Source organism: Astyanax mexicanus, chromosome 8 (genome assembly GCF_023375975.1).
Source record: "Astyanax mexicanus isolate ESR-SI-001 chromosome 8, AstMex3_surface, whole genome shotgun sequence".
Lineage (NCBI taxonomy): Eukaryota > Metazoa > Chordata > Actinopteri > Characiformes > Acestrorhamphidae > Astyanax > Astyanax mexicanus.
The window spans coordinates 34,231,565-34,244,998 of NC_064415.1; the positions used below are offsets into that span (position 1 = coordinate 34,231,565).

The window sequence follows — 13,434 nt, forward strand, 5'->3', positions numbered from 1 at the left end:
CGCTATACTGAGGAAGCCTGAGTGTTCTGGTAAGCCAGGGCGATATTAGCTAGCGGTTTGTCCAACGTAGCTTGTTTTAACACGGTAAACACAGTTAATTGCGCAGGCTAGCGCAGTTAGCGGCTAATGCTAATGCTTCTTTAGCAGTGCTAGTCAGGGTAATCTGCAGACTACAGTCCGATATACTTAACTCTGAACTGCTAAAAAGCTAGCGCTTAGCAGTCTTGGTGCTGGAAAACTAAATTGAACCTCCTGTATAACGCTGCACTTCAGTGGAGTGGATTAACTGCTCTTTATAATCTGACTGGTAAAATTCATACATAAGGTGCACTGGATTAGCAGCTAAAGCTAATACTGCTCCAACAGTGCTAGCTGGGGTTAGCATAATACTCACCCCTCTGAATGGCATAAGAGCTAGCATTTAGCACGGTTAGCGGCTAATGCTAATCCTGCTACAGCAGTGCTACTAGGGGTTAGCAGCAGGCTACAGGCAGATAATACTCATAATACTCTGAATGGTTAAAGAGCTAACGCTTAGTGCGTTTAGCAGCTAATGCTAATACTGCTGGAGAATGAAACTGAAACTCCTGTATAAAGCTGTACTTCAGCGGAGTGGATTAACTGCTCCTTATAATCTGAATGGTAAAATTCATACATAAAGTGCCCTGGATTAGCAGCTAAAGCTAATACTGCTCCAACAGTGCTAGCTGAGGTTAGCAGCAGGCTAGAGCTTGATAATACTCACCCCTCTGAATGGCATAAGAGCTAGCATTTAGCGCGGTTAGCGGCTAATGCTAATCCTGCTACAGCAGTCCTACTCGGGGTTAGCAGCAGGCTACAGGCCGATAATACTCACCTCTGAATGGTGAAAGAGCTAATGCTTAGTGCGGTTAGCAGCTAATGCTAACAATGCTGAAGAACGAAACTGAAACTGTATAACGCTGCACTTCAGCGGAGTGGCTTTAAAGTTCCTTACAACCTGACTGGTAAAATACATACATAAGGAGCACCGGATTATAAGGCGTACCCATGATTTTTGGGAAAGTTAATGGATTTTATTTGTCCCTTATAGTGCAAAAAATATGGTCTTATATATAGTATTAAAGTATTAAAGTATATTAGTATTAAAGTATTAAAACCATGTTCAACATGATCAAGAAAGCAATAAAGCCTGACTGCTGGCCAGTTCTAAGTGGGTGGTCCAGCCTGTCAGTCAGCATGTGTGTGTGTGCGCGCGGAAGCTTAAAGTTGGTTTTGGCTTAAGATTAGTTTTGCTGTTTTAATTAGTATTTCAGATCCTTTTCTTATTCTTGAACCACAGCAAAGATGTGCCCTCTTTCCCCTATGTTTTATTCTGGCTTACCGGAGGGACAACTACAGTAAACGGTTATAAAAAAAATAGGCCTGCCAAGTTCCACACCTTCAATAGGGAAACAGCCCAGTTGTAGAAACAATGAGTGCAAACAGAATGAAATTACAGAATGAAACAATTTGGTGCAGGAGGTTATATTTAAAGTCAGATAAGATGAAAGGCATGTGATTCTTCTCTTCAGGGTTCAATATAATGTCATGGAAAAAAAAAACATATTTGATTGTGTACGGGCTAAATGGAAGTTAATTTATATTGTTGCCTTAATGCCTTAATTGCCTTAATTATATGCATACGTGACAGTATTTGATTTGCTATTGGTTTAATGGACTTTTGTGCATAGGCACGACAAAAAAGCTGAAAAAGGCAGAAGAAGGGTGTCACACGTGTAACTAAAGCAATAAGCTTTTGACTGTCAGCCTTTTGTAAAACATGATTGTTGCTGTGTCTCTAAGTATTGGTTTAAATGTAGTAGAAGACTTTATAATAAAGATTAAACACAACAATTCTGCAGTCCGTAAGTGAATTTGTACCATCAAGCTTGCTATTATTTTCTTTAAACTAGTATTAATTGTTCTTTTGGGCACTATTTACGTTTCTTTTTCTATATGCTTAAAATAGTTTTGGGCTGCTGTAGTAGGTAAATTGACAAAAGTCAACAGTCACACATTCATTGCTATCTTGGCAACACTGGCACATACACCCCCCGCTTGTTACACACACCAGGACGTGCAGCAGTGCACAAACCCAACTTTTACATCCACAATAAACAGAACACAAAATAAAATAGCATTTCTGTTCCCATAAATTAGTTTCCTCTTATGAGAAGCACAGAAGAACTGCTTTGTTAAAATACCAATCCGCCAAAATCAGAGTGCACCTGGCTCTTTATAGGAATGGCATGTGACACACATGGTTGGTTTATTTCACATTACCATGATTAATTAAGAGAATAGCTTTTGGGAGTTTTAAGCCGTGCACTGCATACTTTTCCTATCGTTATGATAGCAAAGACACACTGACAGACCCTAAATCAACCTATAGATCACTAAAATAGGGCTCTATGGGTTAGTTTCTCAGACAGGAGTTAAGCCTAGTCATAGAGAAAAAAGTATAATGACTGAAGATCCTAGAACCTTTAGAACATCCTAACAATTCCACAACAATGACCATTTAGGATCGGCAATAACAAGTAAGTATTTTAATCAATAATGTCTTAAAACCATGTCCCAATGTAAATGCTTCTTTTAGTGTGTGTTTGGGGAAAAAAAAATAGCTTTGTGTTTATTTAGTTTCATGTAGCCTTTTATAGAGGTTATTAATAGCTTGTTTGATTTCTCAGAAAATAATGACAGGAAGTGATGGAGTGTGGGTTAACAAAAATGATCTTAGGGGTTAACAGGTGTTCAATGTCCACATCGGTTTGTCTGCTTAAGTTTTTGACAAAGTTAAACATAAAAGTTACTGTTAATGTGCAACAAAAGGTACAAAAATGCTGCACCATTACAATAAAATGGCAGTATTGCAAACCTTAAATGCATAGGCGTAGGAACCGGGGGGGATGGGTGGGACATGTCCCACCCAATATTAGAAACAGTTGGATTTGTCCCCCCCAAAAATGACATCAGTTCGCTCAGATCAGCTGTATTATTAATGAGGAGACAGACCGGACCAATCACGGAGCTGGTTCAGGTATTAAGTCCCGCCTCTCAGTAGAAACAGCCAATCAGCTTGCTGGTTTTGCGGCGCGCGGAGCAGAGGCAGTTTGCTGTTGGGGAAGCCCCGCCCCCTCGCTGTGAGATTTAGCAGCGTGATCGGGATGCAGCAGCTTCAGCTGATTTTAAAACAGATCTGGATATACGGAGATTTTTCTAAAATAAAAAAAGGTAACGATAGGCTAACCACGTAAACTGTGATGATATGTTTCTGATAGCTGGTTAAAATACACGTCTCTGAATCAAAACACACAGATTAAACTCACTGTGATTAATAAACTGCAGCTGTGAGAGTGATTTAGTTTATCTCTGGAATTAGCTAGATTGGGAGTCAGGGTTAAAGGAAAAAAATAAAATATATATGTAATGTTTCCCTGTACCTGATCAGCTAATCACTTTCATTTTCAAACTGTTTATTCATTTAGGATTACAGGACTTACTGTGAGCTATAATGAACGAAAATTAATTTAGCTAACTAGTTATCTAGAAGCTGGATGTAGAGGGTAGCCAGAACTTAGTACAGTACTTTAAGTTGGTAGTTTAAAGCAGTTACTTAACCCCGATCACTGCCCTAAACTAGTGTTTTCCACCTGATCAGCTAATAAACAGTCATTTACTGAGTTTACCTGTTAAAATCCTTTAGCCCCCTATGGAGCCTAAATTAATCATGTATATCCACCAGAGAGAGCTCTAGAATATGCAGAACATTGTTAATATGCAGTAGAATATGTAAGAACTGGGTTGAGAAACACTGCTGTAACGTGACTTCTGTTCATTTGTAGTTCACAGTAAGACCACTTATCCTGACGTTTATAAAAATCTCAATGAAACGTAATTACATTCTTTACATAAAAGGACAACATCTTAAGAAGAGCTCTCAGTAGAAAAAAAATAAGAGTGCAGGAGAAAATGTAAATATACGACAGAATTGACAATATTATTTTAAATATTAGGTGATAACTGATAATTTTTGTCATATGTATATAATTCAGACATTGCATGCATAATTTTTCTAACAACAGTAACTGTAATGTGGAGTAACATGTTTAGGTTGTAAAATCACCTTATAATAATAATAATTTACTTTTAATTAAAAGTAATTTCCACAAATGTTGTTCTAGGAAACTATTGGGTGGGCTTGGGTTCATATTGGCAAATGTGTCCCCCCCAATATCAAGCCCGCTCCTACGCCCTTGCTTAAATGCATACATATGAATGGCTCAGTCATTGTGGTTTCACATTCTGTAAAAAAGCCAAAAAGATGGTTAAAAATGGTGAAAGTGAAAAAATGTGTGTGGTATGAGAGTGGGAGTAGAAGAGTGGGGTGATTTTCTGAATGATCTTCCAGCAGCTAGCTGCCAGTGATAACAACACTCTGCAGATGTGCTTTATGGGCTTAAACACAAACACAGACGTAAACCTAAAAACACACAGAGCTACAGAACACACCTCAGTGTGTCTCAGAGAGATTAAAGTTATTTTATTTAGCTTTTCTAACTTAAAGAACATTCCAGTTTCTGGACCTGTAGCCACATACCTCTGGCATCCTTACAGGATGTTCAAACACAAGCCAGACCTAAATTCCTGTGTGTTTTTGTGTTCATAGGAGAGAATCTGAGATATGTATTTATTTGTGATAGATGGAGGATCTTTTCCTGCAGTCCCTAAATGACCCGACAGCTCATAATATCTTGATCCAGGCAATAAGAAATGTGTGAGTCAGTAAATGTTACTCAATAAGTGCACACACAACTGAGGCAAAAGCATGTACAGCCAAAAACAGCATCATTAACCAGCATGCACCAAAGTACATTCCCCCAACACACACAGACAATAAATCAGTAATCACTGAACCCGAAATAAAGCTTAAAAACCAGGACACTTAAAATGTATACTCAACATTTTATATATATATATATATATAGTTTTAAAATAGAAATTGAAGGGTGCACAAATTCTGCAAAATGACTGTTGGTGACCTAAAAATAGTATCATGAGCTTTTACTAAAAGGACATGGACCAGATATATTCCATAAGTAAATATCAGTCCTAAGGGGCCTACACAATTAATAATTTCATTAATACTTCTTTCTATTGATCAGTCCAGTCCTGATCATTCAGTTAATTTCAGCCCTCTTCACATTTTCTCTCTCTCCAGCTCAACCATCTCTTCTGCCCCTTCTAAATAATAAATTACACCACAATACTTGAGATTTGAACAAATTCTAACAAACTCTAAAACTAGCCCTGAACTAATAAAATAAATGAATTTTCGATTTTTCTCAAACCCTGACCATCTATCTTGCTAATTCTAAAGTTAAGCTAACTGAGTCACAAGCTGTATTTTCTTAAGCACACAGCCGGTTTGATCTGTGTGTTTCAATTCAGAGACAAATCTTTTTAAACAGCTATCAGAAACAACGTCATCACAGTTTATATGTTTAGCTCCGTTACCTCTCTTTTAGAAAAATCGCCATATATCCAGATATGTTTTAACGTCAACTGCTCCGACTAGCTCTCACAGCGAGGGGGGGCGGGGCTTTCCTACCTTGCGCTCAGCAAAACCAGAAACCTGATTGGCTGTTTCACCTGAAAAGCGGGACTTTCTTCTTGAACCGGCACTACAATTGGTAAAGAGACACACAGCGGCCAGTGCCCTGTCGGCTCAATAATGAAGTTTTTTTTTTATTCTAATATAATACAGAAAATTTACGAGTAAACACTAATACGGGAGGACGGCGGGGAAGAGGAGTAAAATACAGTAGTTTCCTGGCCAAAACGGGAGACTTGACAGGTATGTCAATGTCTTACCTAAATTATAGGGCACATAATTCGCAAATTCATTATTCAGATGATTGTCCCACAGTTGTGGGAGTTATTGGCTGTTTTCCTGATCATATTGATATCTTATATATTGGAATATTGTATCACCTGAAATAAAGAAAATATACTACAAACTAGAGGTGAAACGATTACTCGAATAAATCGAGTAACTCGATTCACAAAATTATTTAATTAATAAACTCAGCGCGCGGTATTTTCGCGACTTTTATTTTGACAACGCGCTCAGCGTTACGTCACCCTGGCCCGGGAACAAGGAGACGGAGGTTTGAGCAGCGGCAAAAATGTAAGCGGCGAGAGAAAACAGCGATTTTAAAGGAAAAAAAGCATTTTATGTTCGAACTGTGACCTGTAGTCGGGGCAGTGCCAAAACAGCGCGTTTTAATGCTGCACCATCTGAGCCGAGGACACCCGAGACGCGAGGACGCCGAGAGAGCAGGTAAATATACCTTATAATAAATCAATGAGATTAACATTAATGTGAATTAATAACAAAACGACAGGGCTTTGGAGTGTGAATTAATAGAAGCACTGTCTATAATGTGTGTTTAGTTCATTATAACAGAGACAAGTTCGTGCTTTATTTAAACAGTAAACAAAGCGCTGTGGAGTTCAGAATATAAACAATAAAAATGTTAAAAGTTAAAGCTAAACTGAAGTTACTTTGGCTGGAAACTAAATGCATGATTTCTTCATCTAAGAGTACATTTGGCCGGTGAGACAAAAACTGTATGAACACTGTTGTTCATATAAGGAAGTGTGTCTCTTATTTATTGGATAAAATATTAATTACCACTAGTGTCTAATGTGCCCCATGGCACGGCCATGAATTTATTATTAGAGTTATTAGTCTTAGTGATGTAATTAGACCCAAGTAGTCCAACATATAAATAAAGAAAAAACACGCATTTGTAATACTTCTGTATCACAATTATTCCACAGGTCCTGATATATTTTGGAGAAGCGGCTTGGTGGTTAAAGGATGCAGCACACTGATCCAACACTGGCAGAACTGACAACATCCCTGCTGTTTCGAAGCTAAGATGCACAACACAATGACAATGTTTATGCCTTTTTTATTGATTTATACCCTATATTTGTTATTTACAAGAAATCCTAATTTGAAAGTAATGTAATTAAATGTATTTTTTATTGTGGTATTTATTTATTTATTGTGTTATATTTATTTGTATTTGAAATTTGGAAATGTATGTTGTGAATAAAAAAATATAACTTATCTAAAAAAGGAAACCAATTGGTCATTCATTATTGAGTAAAATGCCTTTTTAATTGCTCTTTAACAAAAATGTTTTATCCGATTACTCAATTAATCGAATCGATTTTTCAGTAGAGTACCCGATTACAAAAATAGATAGCTGCAGCCCTACTACAAACCTAACACTCATGGCTAAGTGAAGCAGTGAGATAATGTGACAGTCTTCTATTAAAGCAGCATTATGTGAGAATTTGTATTTTTTTTCTACTCTAGGGCTCCCTCAACAGTCAGGGAGTGTAATTTACTTTTACAACACTGTCATAAATACAAATCTCAGCTGGACACAAACTTTTGAAGCAAAAAAACAAAGTGACTGATGCTAGGTCTGTCATAATAATTACATTATACTAGGAGTGTAATGGTACTTGTATTCTTTACATAACTTCACGGTACGGGGGTTACGGTTCGGTTTGCGCAAATGCACGCAGAATACACAAGTGCATTTTAATCTATAGGAGACTTGTGGAACCAATGAACGTAATGTGGAACTAATGTTCACAGGAGTGTTGCACCCGAAAAGTGTAGCTGTAGCACTGTTGCTATTAGCAACTCGGAACTGACCTAGCCTACAGCCTAGCCTGAGAAGTTCAACTATGACTTGTAATGTCGCTTTCCAGTGTGAACGCAGGGTTAGGCGCTTGTACTGTTTTTCTCTCTCTACTCGTGCCGTCTCTCTCTCTCTCTCTCTCTCTGAGATATTGTAATACAGTACAAAGGATCTAGTCTGCCAGATCACACTACACTTTTATTACAGTTCCCTCACAATAATACTGTGAAATTCCAGCATTAAAAAATTAATCATGATTCATTTTCAAGTGATTGACACCACTAATATAATTTAATTTTGACAATCTCATGCTGATATTCCTTAAAAAGAACTCAAACACTAAAATGCGTCCAGTAATTTGCTCAGGAAAAAAATATTTGTGGTTTAAGCAGTTAAAGTAGTGCTGTTGTTTTTTTTCTTATTAAAGTGCCATTGTACAATATATGAACATGACCACAGTCACTTTTGCCACAAACTTTTGTTGTAAGTTTGAGTCATCTGTTTGACAAACAGAGTCATCTGTTTGACATCTGTGAAAGTGCTGGACAACGTCTTGGGGTGCTAGCTGCAAAAATTGGTCAATAAGCTTGATCCTAGAGGCAGAGCCAAAATAAATGCCTCAAAAACTACTCTTCAAGTCTATTTGTTTTGGGATTTATTTTGTACACGTTTACAGAGTTGCTGAATTGTACTCACCGATACCGATGCCTATACCTTCTTAACCCTTGTGTGGTGTTTGGGTCTGTGGGACCCGTTTTCATTTTTCATCAAATGATACTAAAAAAATATTTTTTCTAACTCAAACTCATTGGCATTGGCTCATTTTTGGTGAAAAACATATATCAAAACACATTTGCAATAAACACACACTGTACACCCCCCACCCTCCCCTCTAACCATTTATATTACATACAGTATTTTTGGCCAAGGGCTAATAAACATTGCTTCATTTGTAAATTTGTAACTAAACAAATTTTCTACTCATATCTTGAGTTAAATTCATTTTCTTTTACATTTTATTAAAAAACTATTTAAAAAAAAGAGTAGCACTTTTTGAAAGAAATGTAACATAAGAAAGGTAAAGGGCAAATATTAACCATGTAAGCTGTTTATATCGCTTGCAATTTAGGTGAAGCAAGCGTGTGTAAAGCATTTTAATGTAAAATTGCTTAATTTTGCTGAATTAAATACAAGTAACAAAGTAAACGAGTAACAAAAATATGAACACCACACAAGGGTTAAAGCGATAAAGCAATGAGGAGCATTGCGCAATAGAGCATTTGTCAGTGTAAAATAGTATGATGCATCAGTTAACCTGTAAATAGAGTCTTTTTGTGCCACATCAGCCAATTAGATGAGATTTTTGTGAAAAAAACTGAAGTAAATAGGACAGGAGGGGGAGCTGCATTTTCAAGCTAGTGTTTTTGAACTGCATGTGGACACTTGGCATTGAATGTATGAACTATTTGACGTTAAGGTGGACTAACGATGGATAATGATGGTTTTCTGAGCTGCTCACTTGCCTTAATATGTGTTCTCTCTCTCAGTGATGTGGATCAGGAATACATCCTACATGATTACTCCATCTCCAAACTCTACCATCAAAGAACAGTTGCTGCAACAAATGTTCCTTTCTAGATCCACACTCATTTCATATGTTTTTGGTTAGGTTCCAGGTTGAACCACTAGAATATTACCAACAACCCATGCCTTGTCACTCCCTAGGGCCAAAACCAAATGCCTTGACAGAAGCTTTCTCCACTCTGCTGTAAAAACATAAAACAGCCTCCCCCCTGCTGTTGCTGGAGACTTCACATCAAGCAGTGTTCCTGCTTTCGGGAAGAGACTAAATAAACACCTTCTCAGTGTGGCACAGAAACCCTATAACTCAAGGACACAAATCAGTTCTTTATGAAAATGTGTATATGTCAACATAAAACTAACAGACATTACTACACAGCAAAAACTGTAGAGTTAAAATGTTTTAGTAATAACCCAAACGTTTAGCATCATTTATTTGCATAATGGGCATGTCTCCCAGTCCTAGCTTTACCATAAGTGTGAAGTCTTGATTACCAGAGCTACCCTTCACTGGGTAGTCCATTATATTTTATATAATGGTTGTTTGCCTAGCCAGCGTGTTGTAGGCTGTAAGAGCAAGTTATCATCGTCTATACTGTAAAGTGTGACAAACCGTGACCCTGACCACGCAAAAGTAAATGACTAATAATACAGTACAGGTTATACAGGAGTTGAAGTTTCTCCAGTACCGAGGCTGGAGCAGTATTAGCATTGCCACTAACCGCAGTAAGCGCTAACTCTTTCGCCATTCAGAGGTGACCACTATCGGCCTGTAGCCTGCTGCTAACCCTGGCTAGCACTGCTATAGCAGTATTAGCATTACCCACTAACCGCACTAAGCGGTAGCTCTTTCACCATTCAGAGGTGAGTATATTAAACTGTAGCCTTCGTGTTTATTGTGTTAAAACAAGCTAAGTGGGACAAACCCTAGCTGATATCGCCCTGGCTTACCGGAACACAGGGTTCCTCAGTGTAGCGCTGTCGGGCATCATTTACCAGCTCTAACCGTGGCTAGTGTTAGCAGTTAGCCGCTAATGCTGCTGCATCCAGCCTTTGTGGAAATCTGGAAATCGAAGCTAACTCTAAATAAATGTAAGCGCTTTGCTCATCTAAATAAACAGTTATAATGAAAGAAATCTGTGTAGATTCACATACACCGCTGGTTTGACTATAAGAATTACAGTTTTGTTTACTTAGCTCAGCTTTAATTTAGTACGCCCCCCACCCCCCCAGCGGTGAGACCTACTGAATAAGAAAGGGAAACATGACGACACCCCTGTTCCTTACTAGTGTTGCATACTGCATCTTATAATCCAGTGCACCAATGTATGAAAATATATCAGAAACTAGACACCATCGATAGTGATGTGCCTTATAGTACATATACGGTGCCTTAAAATATGGTATACTGTATTTTTAACCTAACAAGACAACAGGTGACCACTTAAGAAGTCTAGTAGTGAGTATGTGCCATTAAAACAGACACTGCATTGACCACTGACCCTGAGACTTTATAAAAAGGACTACTTTACTGTGCCTCACATTTTGCATCACATTGAATGCCATTAAATAACTTTTTTGTCCATATAAAGTGTTGTCCTGCTTTTCTACTGCGATTATGTTAACTGCTTTGACACAATGAAGGAGGAATGCCAGTGAATGCCAGTGTAAGCTGCACCTGGACTTCACTGACCAACATCTGTCTATTTACCATTGGGGAGGGAACTCACCAAGGGTACTAATACTGCCCATAAACATGTTCCACAAAACAGCAGCAAATTTCTTAATCTTCACAGGCCTCACTCTGACATCATGCTGTCTTTTTTTTTTTTTGCTAAATACTGTTTGTGAAGAATGCATGTCTGAATATACATAAATGTCTATGTATTAAAGAGTTAGAATTTATTAACACCAAAATTAAGGCAAGCTGTCCAGTTCACTAGCTTTGAATCTGTATGGACACCATGCCTAATGCCAGGTGTGGGTTAAAGGGGTATAAAGCGCCGCAGCATTAAGCTGTGAAGCAGTGGAACTGTGTTCTCTGGAATGAGTGTGCTCCATCCAATAATTGTGGGATGAGTGGTGGAGTTGATGTAAGGTGGTGATCATCCAACATCCTGACCACGCAATCAAATCCTCTCAGCAATGCTTTACAAAGAAATTCTTCTCTGAAAAGAATTGACAGCTACTCCAACAAAATAAAATAAAATACAATTAATATAAATTGTGCTTTTTTACCCATGATTTTAGAGCTGGGCAATGAAAAAAATGTATTGATTACTTTGAATTTACAGTTATGGAGAAAGTGTTTTTACATTGCCAACCTTCGCCACACATTAACAACACAGTGATTAGGGGAAAGCCGGCACTTGTGTGAATTAATTTGGTTTTCTGTTGACGGAGGCAGACCAAACAAGTCCTTGCTGAAAGATGTGTTTGAAAACGGTTGCTTATAAAGGAAGCAGCACAAAAGATTACATATAATTTTATTTTTTATAGATTTTTGTTGTCACTTGAACTCCAAAGCAGAACTTTAAGCGAAACAAACATAACAGTAAACCTAGTTTTGAACCATTTCTTTATCATCTAAAGTTTGAGTTTTAGTAGGCGAATATCTGAATTTTTTTGGCCATATCGCAAAGGCTATACTTGATTTTAAAATATCATCCGTCCATTCTTTAACCCACCATCTTAAACTGTTAGACATGTACAAGAAAATTTCACTTACTGCTGTGATTATAAGATAGTACCAATTTTATCCATTGTTATACATTATGTTTACAGTTAAAGGTTCTATATATGATCCTTTGCACTAGAACATCAGCAGCTCAGGCCAAAAAAGCTTCATATTCAGCCAGATCCTTCTCCTCACAGCGTTACAAAGACCAGAGAAAGCAGCTGCTATACACAGACTGGCACAACAGAGCAATTATAATTTTGTCAACAATGTCAAGTGGGTGACCACTGTCTTGTCTCTCGGCAAGGAAAAAACTAAACGCTGGGATGGCCAACGTTTCCACAGAGAGGGACAAACATGCATGCACAGCTGAAACAACTGCACACACAAAGAGCCACCTTAACCCTTTCTCATAATTGGATTCACCTGTGTATGTAGGTCAAGGGTCAATGAGCTTGCCAAACGTTGTGTTGCAAGCATGAATCACGACTCCAGTAAACGTTAGTCAACTATGGCGGCTGCCAAACACATGGATGCTTTCATTATTATATGATATTCAAATTGCATAACATCCAACAGCTCTTTCACAACTCAGTCATTCTGATGTTTATGTTTAATGGAAACATTCAGAAATATGTTATTCTCTCTGTGCTCTGCTTCAGCTGGGAGACGATGTAGTAAAATGATGAAAGTAAAGACCACAGTAATGAAAACGAAAAATGCTTGTTTACTATACTAGTTTTTTTTTGTTAAATATTATTTATCTCAATTACGTATTTAAAAACTAAACATGAAAAAGGCGAACATCTGAATTTAATTTATGTGTCAAGTTGACAGCCTCATGGTGACTCATGTAAATTATATAAATTATATATGTATGAGGATTTTTCTTTTTGCTGACTAAAGCAGAGCCTGCTTAAATGTGCCTAAGTTTCACGTGAATCAGGGGTGCCAAACTCATTTTAAGTAAATGGCCACATTACACATGCACCAAAAACAAGGTGGTCAGGATCATTTTTACTGGAAAACCTGACACTATTTTTACTTCTTCTCAACAGAGGCATGACGTGCTTAGTTTGCTAATAAGGAGTTAAATATCATTAGCACATTTTGGCTAAAGCATACTATTGGAACAGCAGCAGACTAACAAGTCATATAGATATTCCTTTTTATTTCTTTTTATTTATTTATTTATTTATTTATTTTAACTATATTAAGAGATTATACAGCTCTGGAAAAAAATCAGTTTCTCTATGTATAGGTTTATGTTTGACTAAAATTGTTGTTTTCTTCTATAAACTACAGACAACATTTCTCCCAAATTCCAAATAAAAATATGGTCATTTAGAGCATTTATTTGCAGAAAATGAGAAATAGCTGAAATAAAAAAAAAATATGCATAGCTTTTAGAACTTAAATAATGCAAAG

General features: G+C 37.4%; 1 protein-coding gene across 1 annotated transcript in view; it reads right to left on the minus strand.

Annotated features, from left to right (window-relative positions):
- The window catches only part of LOC103025606 (collectin-12), a 42,498-nt gene that overhangs the window by 25,872 nt on the left and 3,192 nt on the right, over positions 1–13,434 (minus strand). The window lies entirely within an intron of this gene.